The sequence below is a fragment of the Propithecus coquereli genome, unplaced genomic scaffold (assembly GCF_000956105.1).
Source record: "Propithecus coquereli isolate 6110/MARCELLA unplaced genomic scaffold, Pcoq_1.0 Scaffold489, whole genome shotgun sequence".
NCBI classification, from domain to species: Eukaryota; Metazoa; Chordata; class Mammalia; order Primates; family Indriidae; genus Propithecus; species Propithecus coquereli.
In genome coordinates this window covers 545,218-545,992 of record NW_012150718.1, presented here as the reverse complement: position 1 = coordinate 545,992, position 775 = coordinate 545,218, and positions in this window count along the sequence as shown.

Genomic DNA, 775 nt, shown 5'->3' with positions numbered 1-775 from the left:
TTTGGCATTATTTTGTTCAGCTGAGTAAACAATAATTTCATGTTTCTTATAGTGTCTTTAAAACTTTCTGCCTGAATCCATGTAAGATTTCCTGTAGTTTTGGAAATGATTCTATCAGGTAAGTGTAACAATTCCTATTCAACATATGAGGAAATTAAGTCACTGAGAGATCATCTAACTTCCCAAAGGACAGCCAGTATATGGGAAGGAAGGAATTAAAACCCAAAATGACTCCAACACCTATAACTTTTGAAGCCTAACTGGGTAGCAATCCTACTTCAATGGTACCAATAGTCTGTATTAGTTTTTACCACCTTTCTCCTTCAGCTGAGTGATGACATGAAATCACAAAGTAAAACCTACCTGTATTACTTGTAGATGAAAAAGCCTTCTAAAATCCCACATCTACCAGATAGGATGCAATTATTCAAGGGCAACCCTCATTTCCCTGTAAATCTAGCAGTTTGGATTATCCCTTAGGATTCACTCTGGAAATCCTATCTCGAAAGGATGCTCAGGTACCATAGCTCTAATCTAGAACAGTTCCAAGCATCCTTTTGATTGGAGCTTTCTAAGAATGATCCATTTCTGTAATATTGATCACGACAGTTTCCAAATAGAAGCTTCAATGCATGCTTGGATCCATAATTTTGTGTGAAATAGACACAGCCTTAGATTTGACAATGGGCATGGGTCAGAAGATTAGAAGATTGGATATTTGTACTGTTCTTTGCTAGTTAATGAATTTGTCTGTAACTCATAAATAATTTACACT